The following is a 12,705-nucleotide window of genomic DNA, read 5'->3' on the forward strand; positions in this document are numbered from 1 at the left end:
ACTATGAATTATATCCCATCTTATAGTAGGATGTTTAATTCATATTATTTGTATTCAAATATGTAGCTATTATCATCACAGGTGAATGGAGAAATAATTTCACTATCAAATTGTGAATTGATCCAATGTAACTTCTAATCCAGCATGAAAAATTATTTTCAGAGCAAGTTTCTTTCATATTTTCACCTCCCTACTAAAGTCTCACAAGAGTGGTACTTTCAAAATAAAAATACAGTATTTTAAAATTAAAAGTCTTTAAGGAACTCTTAGACACTGTTGGTGGGATTGCAAATTAGTGCAACTACTTTGGAAAACAGTATGGAGGATCCTCAGAAGAATGGGAATGAACTTACCATTTGATCCAGCAATACCACTTCTGGATATCTACCCAAAAGAAAGGAAACCAAACTACCAAACTAATGCATGTGTATCTATGTTCATAGCTGCACAATTCACCATTGCCAAACTATGGAACCAGCCAAGATGTTCATCAACAGATGAAGGGATTATAAAACTGTGGGAGAATTTTACTTGGCCACAAAAAAACCCCACAATTATATAATTTACAGGGAAATGGATGGAAATGGAAAACATTATGCTAAGTGAGATCAGTCAGTCACAAAAAATAAGAAATAGGATGCTTACCCTAATATGCAAAAGCTAGGGAGAAATGGGTAACAGGAGGAACTCTAGATGAAGAAGGAGATCCTATAGAGGAGCAAATAAGGTGACTTAACTGAGGGGATGGGAGGAGAAGAGAGGGAAACTCTCTAAAGTACATGATGTACTTAAACATATCAAAGTCAATCACTAAGTCAAGCATGGGTAGGAGAGATGGGGAGGGAATGAGGTAGGGATTAGGTAAAGACTAATTGAGTGATGTGCGCATGTATGTCTACACTAGTCTTTTATCCAATTAAGATATATGACTACAATGCACCAATAAAAAATTTAAAAATCAAATTAAAAGCCTTCAAAAGTTCTTCATAATCTCTAATGTACATAGATAGTACTCACAGAAGGAGAGGGAGAAGGAGGGGAGAGAGAGGAAAGGGAGAGAGACGGCAAGAGGGGGAAGGGAGAGAGGGAGAGGGAGGGAATAGCCCTTTTCCTGATTTGCAAACAGTTGGTTTATCTTTGTATTCTCATCTTAGTGGGGGGGGATCCTTATTTAGGTATTAATTGCATTCACAAGACTTCCAATTTCTTTTTTTTAACTTTTCTTTTTTAAAATTATATTTATACATCACATTGGGGTAAAAAACTTGTGTGTACATACATGTACACATCACTGATTTAACCCCTACCTAATTCCCACACCATTCCCTCCCTGTCCATCCTTCCCTTGCTTGGCTTAGTGGTACTTGGATATGTTTAAGTACATTGTGTGTTTTAGAGATTTTCCTCTTTCCCCCTCCTTTCTCATCCTTTAGGTTGCCTTGTCAGCTCCTCTATAGGATTTCCTTTTTCATCTAGAGTTCCTCCTATGACCCATTTCTCCCTGACTCTCACATACTAGGGAAAGAATCTGCTTTCTTATTTTTTGTGACTGACTAATCTCACTTAGCATAATGTCCTCCAGTTCCATCCATTTCCCTGAAAATGATGTAATTGAGGTTTTTTAAATAGCTGAGTAAAATTCCATTGTGTACATATCCCACAGTTTTGTAATACATTCATCTGTTGATGGACATCTTGGCTGGTTCCATAGTTTGGCTATGGTGAATTGTGCAGCTATGAACATAGATACACCTGCATTAGTTTGGTAGTTTGGTTTCCTATCTTTTGGGTAGATACCCAGAAGTGGTATTGCTGGATCAAATGGTAGATTTGTTACCATTCTTCTGAGGATTCTCCATAGTGTTTTCTAAAGTGGTTTTGCAGTAATTTGCAATCCTACCAACAATGTCTTAGACTTTCCACTTCTCCACATCCTCAACAGCATCTGTTGTTGTTTGTCTTTTGAATGATTGCCATTCTAGTTGGAGTGAGGTGAAATCTCAGGCTAGTTTTGATTTGCATCTCTCTGCCAGTGATGTTGAGCATTTTTTCATGCATTTATTGGCCATTTTAATTTCTTCTTTTGTGAAGTGTCTATTTCGTTTGTTTGCCCATTTTGTTATTGGATGCTTTGTTTTCGTAGTGTTGAGTTTCTTGAGTTCTCTGTATATTCTAGATATTAGTCCTCTATTGGAGGTGTAGGTGGCAAAAATCTTCTCCCATTCTGTTGGCTCTCAGTTGAGGTTTTTGACAGTTTCATTTGCTGAACAGAAGCTCTTCAGCTTCATGCAATGCCACATATTGATTTCCCTTTAAATTTGTTGTGCCTTTGGCTTCTTGTTGGGAAAGTGTATATCTGTGCCTGTGTGTTGCAGTGTTGGACCTATGCCCTCTTCAAGGAGCTTCAAGGCCTCTGGTTTGATTTCCAAGTCTTTGATCCATCTTGAGTTGACTCTTGTGCAGGGTGAGAAAGTGGGATTAATTTTCAATTTTCTGCATATGGCTAACCAGTTTTGCCAACACCATTTGTTGAACAGGCTCTTGTACCCAGTGCATGTTTTTGGCCCCTTTGTCAAAAGTCAATTGGCTGAAAGTGTGTGGACTCATTTCTGGGTCTTCTATTTGGCTCCATTGGTCTATGTATCTGTTTTTGTGCCAGTACCATGCTGTTTTTATTACTATGGCTTTATAGTATAGTTTAAAGTCAGGTATTGTGATTCCTCCAGCATGGTTTTTGTTGCTGAGAACTACGTTGGCTATTCTGGGCTTTTTGCTATTCCAGATAAATTTAAGGACTGAGTTTTCTATGTCTGTGAGGAATGATCTTGGTAGTTTAAAGGGCATTGCATTAAATCTGTAGATCACTTTTGGAAGGATGGCCATTTTAATGATATTTATTCTGCCAATAATGAACATGGAAGATCCTTTCATCTTCTAAGATCTTCTTTGATTTCTTTTTTCAGTGTTTTATAATTTTCTTTGTAGATATCTTTTACCTTCTTGCTCAAGTTTATTCCTAAGTATTTTATTTTTCTGTGGGAGATCCTGAGTGAAAGTGTTTTCTGAATTTCTTTTTCAGTGGATTTATGGTTGGTGTACAGGAAAGCTTCTGATTTTTTAAGATTGATTTTGTATCCAGATACTTTGCTGAATTTGTTGATCTGTTCTATAAGCCTTTTGGATTGATTTTGTATCCAGATACTTTGCTGAATTTATTGATCTGTTCTATAAGCCTTTTGGTTGAGTTTGTTGGGTTTTCTAAATATAGTATCATGTCATCTGCAAATAGTGAAAGTTTGAGTTTTTCTTTTCCTATTTGTACTCCTCTAATTTCCTTTTCTTGCCTATTGCTCTGGCTACAGTCTTTAGTACTATATTGAAGAGAAGTGATAATGGACATCCTTGTCTCATTCCTGTTTTTAGGGGGAATTCTTGAAGTTTTTCCCCATTTAATATGATGTTGAAAGTGGGCTTCTTGTAGATTGCCTTAATAATGTTGAGATATGTTCCTTCTATTCTAGTTCTCTGCAGTATTTTTATCATAAATAAATGTTGAATTTTATCAAATGCCATTTCAGCATCTATTGAAATGATCATTTGATTTTTGTCCTTGGTTCTGTTCATATGGTGAATTGCATGGATTGATTTTTGTATGTTGAAGCAGCATTGTATCCCTGGGATGAACCCTATATGGTCATGGTGTATGATTTTCTTGATGTGGTTTTGCATGCGTGTTGCTAGTATTTTGTTTAATAGTTTTGCATCCAAGTTCATCAGAGATATAGGCCTGTAGTTTTCCTTCCTTGAACTGTCTTTATTCAGTTTGGGTATTAGTGTGATGTTGGCTTTATAGAATGTATTTGGGAGAATCCCAGTTTTTCTATTTCGTGAAATAGTTTGAGTAGTATTGGAGTTAGCTCTTCTATAAAGGTTTTATAGAATTCACCTGGAAACCATCTGGTCCTTGGCTTTTGTTTGATGGTAAGCTCTTTATTGCTGTTTCAATCTCTTTGATTGTTATTGGTTGGTCTAAGTGTTCTATATCTTCTTGACTCAGTTTAGGAAGGTTGTATTTATCTAGAAAGTTTTCAATTTCTTCCACATTTTCCAATTTTTGAAGTATAGTTTTTCAAAGTAGTTTCTGATAATCCTCTGGATTTCTACACTGTCAGTAGTAATGTCTCCTTTTTCATCCCTTATCTTCATAATTTGGGTTGATTCTCTCTTTTTCTAGCGAGATGGCCTGTGGTTTATCAATCTTGTTAATTGTTTTCAAGAAACCAGCTTTTGGTTTTGTTGATTTTCTGTATTTTTTTAATTCTCTATTTCATTAATTTCTGCTCTAATTTTAATAATTTTATGTCTTCTTCAAGGGCTTTTAGGTGTATCATTAGGTTATTTATTTGAAGATTTTCTGTTTTTCTTTTGTGAGCACTCAGTGCTATAAATTTTCCTCTTAACACTGCCTTCAAAGTGTCCCAGAGGTTTTTGATATGTTGTATCTTTATTTTCCTTTGTTTCTAGAAATTTCTTGATTTTATATCTTACCTCTTCTATAACCCATTCTTTATTCAAAAGTGTGGTGTTCAGGCTCCACATGTTTACGTTGTTTCTGTGGGTCTTCTTATAGTTGATTTCTAGTTTTATTCCATTATGGTCTGAAGTGACACAGGGAAGTATGTAACATTTTTTAAATTTGCTAGTGCTCATTTTGTGTCCCAGGATGTGATCTATTTTGGAGAAGGTTCCGTGAGCAGCTGAGAAAAATGTAAACTCCACTCTTAGTTGGGTGAAAATTTCTATGTGTCCAGCAGGTCCATTTGGTTAATGGTGTTCTTTAGTTCTGAGGCATCTTTACTGACCTTTGGTCTGGAAGATCGGTCTAGTGTTGTGAGAGGTGTGTTGATGTCTCCCAGTATTATTGTGTTGGGATTTATGTGTGACTTCATGTCACAAAGAGTTTGATTTATGAAAGTAGCTGCACCTATGTTTGGGGCATAGATGTTGATTATTGTTTTTTCCTCTTGCTGGATTATTCCTTTTACCAGTAAGATATGACCTTCTTTGTCTCTTCTAATAAGTTTGGGTTTGAAGTCTAACTTGTCTGATATCATAGTTGCTACTCCTGCTTGTCTTCGAGTACCATTAGCATGGATTACCTTGCTCCAGCCCTTTACCTTGAGTTTGTTCCTATCTTTACTTGTAAGATGTGTTTCTTGTAAGCAGCAGATGGATGGATTCTGGTTTTTAATCCATTTTGCCACTTTATGTCTTTTTATTGGGGAGTTGAGGCTGTTTACATTCAGTATGATTATAGAGAGATACCTTTTTATTTTATTTATTTATTTATTTGGTTTTTTTTTATTGGTGCACTGTATTCATACATCATAGTGGGATACAAACTTTTGTAGACATACATGCACACATCGCCCAGTCAGCCCCCACCCAATCCCCACCCCATTCTCTCCCCATCCCTCCCTCCCATGCTTGGCTTAGTGGTTGACATCTAGTATTATAGCAATTTATCCAAACTTAAAAATGATAATCTCACATAACAGTTTCATTTGTCTGATACCAAGCTTTTGATGACTTAAAGATAACATTTCAATATTTCTTTTTACTTTCTTTCTTACCAGAGAATATTTTTTTCTATTTTTTTAGGTGAAACTATCATATATTTATATATTTATTTTTCAGAAAAAAACTCTATCCTAATATGGAATATGGACTCTAGATACCCAAAACTATCTTGAAAAAGAACAAAGCTAGAAGATATATATTTTCTGATTTCAAACCATATAAAGCTACAATAATTGAAACAGTGTAGTACTATTCTAAAGGCAGATATATAAACCATTGGAGTTAAATAAAAGCCTAGAGATAAATTCTTCCATATATTATCAAGTTATTTTTGACAAGGTTTCCACGAACATTTGGTGGTAGAAATAATATTTTAACTAAATATTGTTGAAACATAATAATTACATGGAAAAGAATAAAGTTGGACCCTTACCTAATCCCATATACAAATATTAACTCAAAATAGATAAAAGACCTAAATATAAATCTTAAGACTATAAACTTTTAGGAGAAAATCTGGGTCATAAAACCTCACAACATTGAAATTGGCAGTGATTTCTTGGATATGATTTCAATGGCACAGGCAACAGAAGAGTATATAAACTCCCTAAAAAATAAAAAAAATATTGTATATCCAAAGACAATGTAAACAGAGTTAACAGTTACTAATAGAATGGGATAAAATATTTCCAAATGCTATATCTGAAGGTATACTAATATTCCAACTAGAAATCCTAAAAATTAACAACAATAAAGGCAAACAATACAATTTAGAGATAGGTAAAAGACTAACATAAGTAATGAATCTCCACAGATAACCAATCTTAGTTGTCTGTTGGATGGAAAATCTTGTTTCTCTGGTTCTGGTGTGTGTTACCTATTTCTTCTTTGTAGTTAATCTCTTTGAGTATTTTTTCTAGTGCTGGTTTTGAAGACAAAAATTCCTTCAGTTTCTGTTTGTCATGGAAGCTTCTTATTTCTCCATCTAATTTGAGATACCTTTTAATTCCTAACATGTTAAGATTTTATTTCTGTTTGAAACACTGTTTATTCTTCTTTGTTTCATTTTCTGCTGTAGGGGAAATCTTGTTTCTTTGTTTCTGGCATGTATTACCTATTTCTTCTTTGCAGTTAATCTCCTTGAGTATTTTCTCTAGCGCTGGTTTTGAAGACATAAGTTTCTTCAGTTTCTGTTTGTCATGGAAGCTTCTTATTTCCCCATGTATTTTGATAGATATTTTTGTTGGGTAGGAAGTTTTTGGCTGGAAGTTGTTTTCTTTCAGTGTTTGAAAAAATGTTACTCCTCGCCCATGTGGCTTCCATGACTTTGTTTGGGAAGTCTGGAGTGATTCTAATTGGTTTGCCTCTGAATGTCACATGGCCTTTTGTTTTTGTTGCCTTTAAGATTCTCTCCTTGGATTCTAAATTAGTCATTTAGACAATTTTGTGGCATGGGGATCCTCTTCTCTGATCCTGTCTAAAGGGAGTTCTATAAGTTTCCTGGACCTGTGTATCGACTTCTTGCTCTATTTTTGGATAATTTTCTGCTATCACTTCCTTGAAGAAATTATTGATCCCTTTGGTTTCACCTTGTTTTCCCTCCTCTATTCCAATTATTCTTAGGTTAGCTCTCTTAAAATGGGCTCATATTTCTTCAATGTCAAATTCCTGCTGCTGGATTTTTTTTCTAAATTAGAGACTATGTGTTCATTTTTGGAGTGATCATCTTCTAGAAGTGAGATTCTATTCTCCATGTGGTCTAATCGGTTGTTTATTCTTTAAATTGGGGCCTTACTTCAATGATTTCATCCCTTATCTTTTTTTTACTCTCCCTGAATTCTTTTTGAAAGTCCTGTATTATTTCTACAGTTATTTTCCTGATTTGATTTTCTAGAGATCTCTGAATTTCTATGTTATCAAGTTCTTATGTTGTGGTTGTGGGCATTCATTGCTGCATTGTTATTTCTCTTTCTCATGATTTTGTAAGTTTGTGCCTTTTCTGGGTTCTTTCCTGGGTCCATACATCTTCACTTAAGGTGCTATGGATCTCGAGTCTGTGGTATCTCAGTCAGCACTACTCCTTTCCTGGGTTGTATCACAAAGTCTCAGACCTAGGGAGTCAATTGAGGCTGCTTGAGCCAATGGGGGGGGGTGCGGTGCCAGGCTGGGCATTCCCCCATGGGAAGCTGCAACTATGGTGTGATATCTCTGCCACTGCCACTTCCCACTGGGTTGGACTGCAAAACTCTCAGACCCAGGGAGACTATCTGTGCAAGTCCCTCAGAGTGCAGTACTGGGATTTCTCCCTTAAGGGCCATAATTTGACTCATGGTTGTTGAGTGCCCTGATGGAGCTGTAGTGGACTCGGTGAACTCGCTGCTGCCGCCACTGGCAATATGGTGCTGCTGTCATGCCCTTGGCCATGAGTCTGGCATATTTTTTCTCTGGTTTTGAGCTCTGCTCTAAGTCCCTGCAGGGTGTGCTGAGCCTGGCTCCTGGGTGCTTTAGACTCTCCTTGTGCCGATAAAACTGCTGAATTTTGCCTGGTTGTTCCCCAGCTGCTTACCTCGGCTCACTGTCCACCCCTCCTCTCTGGAGCCTGGTGGCTTGTTGAGTGAGCTGATCTGGAGCCATCTTCTGAACTCACCGCTGCTGCCAGCAGTATGGTGCTGCTGCTGCATCCTCGGCCATGAGGCCGGCATATCTCCTCTCTGGTTTTGAGCTCAGTTCTGAGTCCCCCTCCTCTCTGGAACCTGATGCTGTGAGGAAAGATGGCACCGCCGCGGCTCTGCGCTGCGGCTTCGGCTGTGTAGGCTGGTTTCTTTTCTGGTGTCTGGTTGTTCTACCATCCCTCTTTTTCTCTGCTGATGGTGTTTTCTGGCTATGAATGGCGCTGATTTTGTGGTAATAGAGACTGATTCTTAGCGAGACTCGTAAACACTGCTTTTCTCCGTCGCCATCTTCCCGGAAGTCGAGACTTCCGATTTCAGGATTTATTTCTTATTGCCATTACTTTGCGGTTTAGGATTTCAACATATGAATTTTAGAGGGTAGAGGAAAACAGTTCCTCTATGTGCCATTCTTGAGACACCACACATGAGAGGTTTATACAACAAGAATTTCTCTACACACATCTGGGTGTCTTACCATTTAACTCCTTTTTGACACTAACTACTTAAGTTAGTGAAAAACCCCACCAGATAAGGGCTCATTCTCACAAAATTGGCTCTAGTTTCAGATGTCAATCATAAATAATGGGTTTCTAGGGTATCCACAACTTTTGTCTGAAATAGCTATAAACTGGGGGCTCACATAACTTCCTCCTTAGTTTGATAATTTTGTATGATGGTTCACAGAACTCAGGAAAGCACTTGGACCATATTTGCCAATTTATTATTAAGAATTACCATGGATGGCAATGACCAGCCAGTAGAAGAGGTAATAGGGTGAGATGCAGAGCCCCAGGTACAGGATCTTCCATGTCCCAGAAGTTGGGTTGCATGACTGTTTCAGTACATGGATGCATTTATCAGCTTGGATGCTCTCTGAATTTCATAGTTAGAGGATTTTTATGGAGGCTTCCTTGTGTAGGCATGGTCGACTATTAATTCAACTTCCAGCCCTTCTCCCATCCCTGGAAGTGGTGGTGCTCAAAGGTTCGAGCTTCTAATCCTGGCTTGGTCTTCATGGCAGTCAGGCAGGCCCCATTCTATAATTATTAAGGAGCTCACCAAGAGTTGCCTCATTAGAAAAAAATGATTTCACCATCACCCAGAATATTCAAGGGTTTTAGGATCTCTGTGTCAGGAACCAATGGGGCAGACATCAAATCTGTATAGTAACATATTTATTATGTCATAGGAGGAAGCAGATACTCAGCCTAAAAGAATCCTCTTGCAGGGGGTTCACTGTCAACTGCACAAGAGCATGGCTGTGTTGAGAATACATATGGGACATTTATTTAAATGTGATTCCATAGATTAATGGCAGTTTTATGGCTATGGAGTGTTCATATCCCTCAGGGTTTGTCAAATGTGAAGAAGCCTCAGCTCTCCCAGCCTCGTGCTTCTGTGAAGGCAGTGTCAAATTGGCTAGTGCTGAAACCTTGTTTTGAGGCAATTTCTGAAAACCAGGGTATGTGCAATTTCTTTACTGATGAAAGGTGATATGTGGTACTTTTTTTAAAATTAAATTGCTAATTAATATAGGAGAGAGACAGAATAAACTTCAGGCCAATCTGACATTGAAGCATGCATCTACAGGGCTGTATTAACTCACTTTATTCTGCATGAGTTAAAATCAATTGGCTTTTGTTCCCTTTCTTTTTTTTTTGGTACTGGGAATTGAACTCCAGGACACTCTATCTCCAAGCTATACTCCCAACTCCTTTTAAAAATATTTATCATTGCCGGGTGTGGTGGCGCACGCTTGTAATCCCCGCGCTTGGGAGACGGAGACAGGAGGATCGCGCAGGTTCGAAGCCAGCCGCGCGCGCTGGCTTAGGAGACCCTGTTTCTAAATAAAAATATAAAATAGGTCTGGGAGTGTAGCCCGGAGGTAGAAGGGCTTCCAGGAACCCCAGTACCACCAAAAAAAAATATTTATCATTGTAATTTTAAAATTTTGAAACACCAAGTTGCTGAGGGTCTTGCTAACTTGCTGAAGCTGGTCTTGAACCTGCAATCCTTTTGTCTCTGCCTTCAAAGTACTGGGATGACAGGCATGTACCCCCAGTCTTGGCATTTTTTTCTTTTAATCCCAAGAGGAATTTTTTTCAATTACTAAAATTATATATGCTTATGTAAAAAAATTCAGATAATAGAAAAGTACTTAAAGTTCAAAGTTCTATGTTGTCATTTCATTCTTATTCTTTCCCTTCCTGGAGAAAACTACATTGAAGTGCATCTCTAACACACACACACACACACACACACACACACACACACACACGTATTGCTCCTCCCATAAGCATGCAGCATTTTTTTAAAGGAAACTCAATACTGAAGTGCAGACATTCCTGGCTGCATGCCATGGCATACTCTGGGAAGCAGTATTGCTTTAGTCATCCCTGTGATGGCAGATGTATAGGTTGCCTTAATTTTTTTAATTTCTTTTCAATTTTATTTTATTTCTTTTTTTATAGAACCCCCTTTAGACAAGATCAGATAAAAGGTTCACCATGCCACATAATATTCAAACTGACCAATGTAGAAGCCAAGGAGAAAATCTTAAAGGCAACAAAAATAAAATACCAAGTGATATTCAGAGGCAAAATAATTAGAATCACTCCAGTCTTCCCAAACCAAATCATGAAAGCCAGAAGGGTCTGGAGTAGCATATTCTAAACTCTGAAAGAAAACAACTTGCAACTAAATATTTTCTATCCAGAAAAACTATCTCTCAAAATAGACAGGGAAGTAAAAATCTTACACAACAAACAGGAGCTGAAGGAATTTGTCTTCCAAATCAGCACTAGACAAAATACTCAAAGACATTAACCGCAAAGAAGTAAGTAATACATGCCAGAACCAAATACACAAGAATTTCCATTCAGCAAACAACTAAGCAAAGAAGAACAAACACTACCTCAAACAGAAGTAAAATCTCAATATGTTAGGAATTAAAAATCATCTCTTAATAATCACATTGAACATAAATGGACTTAATTCCTCAATAAAAAGACATAAAGTGGCAAAATGGATTAAAACCCAGAATCAATCTGTCTCTTGTCTGCAAGAAACACATCTTAGAAGTAAAGATAGTAACAAGCTAAAGATAAAGGGCTGGAGCAAGGTAATCCATTCCAATGGAACTTGAAGACAAGCAGGAGTAGCAATTATGCTATCAGACAAGTTAAGACTTCAAACCCAAGCTTATTAGAAGAGACAAAGCAGGTTATTTTTTTTTTTTTTGCTGGTAAGAGAAAAATACAGCAAGAGGAAATGATAGGCAAGAGTTATGCCTCAAACATAGGTGCAGCTACTTTCATAAAACAAACTCTATGTGACATTAAGTCACACATAAACCCCAATACAATAATACTTCAACACCTCTCTTATACCATTAGACTGATCTTCTATACAAAAGATCAGTAAAGATGCCTCAAACCCTATTCAAGACATATAGAATATTCCACCCAACTATAGCATAGTTCACATTTTTCTCAGCTGCTCATGGAACCTTCTCCAAAATAGATCACATCCTGGGACACAAAGTGAGCACTAGCAAATTAAAAACGGTGACATACTTCCCTGTGTCTTTTCAGACCATAATGGAATGAAACTAGAAACCAACTATAAGACCCAGAGAAGCCATATAAATCTGTGGAGACTGAATGTCACACTGCTGAATGAAGAATGGGTTATAGAAGAAGTAAGAGGTGAAATCAAGAAATTTCTAGAAACAAATGAAAATAGAGATATAACATATCAAAATCTCTGGGGAACTTTGAAGGCAGTATTAAGAGGAAAATTCATAGCACTGAGTGCTCACATAAGAAGAACAGAAAATCACCAAATAAATTACCTAATGACACACCTCAAAGCTCTTGAAAAACAGGAACAATCTAACCCCAAAGCCAGACAGGAAATTATTAAAATCAGAGCAGAAATCAATGAAGTAGAGAATTAAAAAAAAACAATTAAAAATCAACAAAATCAAAAGCTGGTTTCTCAAAAAAGTTAACAAGATAGATAAACCACTAGCCAATTTAAACAAAAAAGAGAGAGAGAGAGAATCAACCCAAATACAAAAACAAGATGAAAAAGCAGATATTACTACTGACAGTGTAGAAATTCAGAGGATTATCAGAAACTACTCAGAAGAACTATACTCCAACAAAATTGAAAACCTAGAAGAAATTGACAAGTTTCCAGATAAATACAATCTGCCTAAACCGAGTCAAGATAATATAAAAAACTGAAATAAACCAATAGCAATCAAAGGGACTGAAACTGTAATAAAACCCTACCATCAAAGAAAAGCCCAAGACCAGATATTTTCCCAAGTGAATTTTATAAAACCTTTAGAGAGGAGCTAATCCCAATACGCCTCAAACTATTTCATGATATAGAAAAACTGGGACTCCCCCAAATACATTTTATGAAGCCTACATCACATTAATAC

The sequence above is a fragment of the Muscardinus avellanarius genome, assembly GCF_963383645.1.
Source record: "Muscardinus avellanarius genome assembly, chromosome: 4".
NCBI lineage: Eukaryota > Metazoa > Chordata > Mammalia > Rodentia > Gliridae > Muscardinus > Muscardinus avellanarius.